The following is a 737-nucleotide window of genomic DNA, read 5'->3' as shown; positions in this document are numbered from 1 at the left end:
TTTTTCTAAAACATAACAAAAGCACATACATTGTGTTTGTTTACATAATTAAATTCATTCATTCACTGAATTATATGCACATGAAGAAAACCTAGACTTATGACCTACCTTAGGGCAGGAGTCAGAAATTCTATGGATGGAAAAATAAGGGGAACCCAAGCAAATGAAAATAAAGTGCAGGAAAAAAAAAACATACCTAAGAATGAATAACATGGTCATATTTATTCATTTATATTAAATTTATATATATATATACACATATATATGTGAGGCTTCTGTAGAATACAATGTTTCTTCAAAAAAATCTATCGTCTGTTTAGGCAGCTGAAATACATTTTTCCTTTAAAAGAAAAGTCTTAAGTATTGAGAAAATAATCCTAAAAGAGGAGTAGAAATAAAGCTAAAAGGAATTTAAACCACAGAAATGAATGCCACTAGATGGCAGTAAAACCCTCAAATTATAGAAACATTTTATCTGCTAGAAAAACTTGCTTTTATCTTCATCTCATAAAAGTGTTCAAGTTATGTATATATAGATCACGAATAAAGTCCCTTAAAATATAGACTTTAACCCTTATTAATAAAAGAGGTTAACATTAATATATAATTACCTATATCCTAGGTCATCTATAAGTCATTTTCATTTTTTAAAACTCGTGAATAATGCCCTCTAAAAAGTTGACAAAATATTTAATATGTATTCATCTCAAATCTATGTGTAAAATATTGAGGCAAAC

The sequence above is a fragment of the Neofelis nebulosa genome, chromosome 9, assembly GCF_028018385.1.
Source record: "Neofelis nebulosa isolate mNeoNeb1 chromosome 9, mNeoNeb1.pri, whole genome shotgun sequence".
Taxonomy (NCBI): Eukaryota; Metazoa; Chordata; class Mammalia; order Carnivora; family Felidae; genus Neofelis; species Neofelis nebulosa.
Note: the sequence above shows the minus strand (reverse complement) of the source record.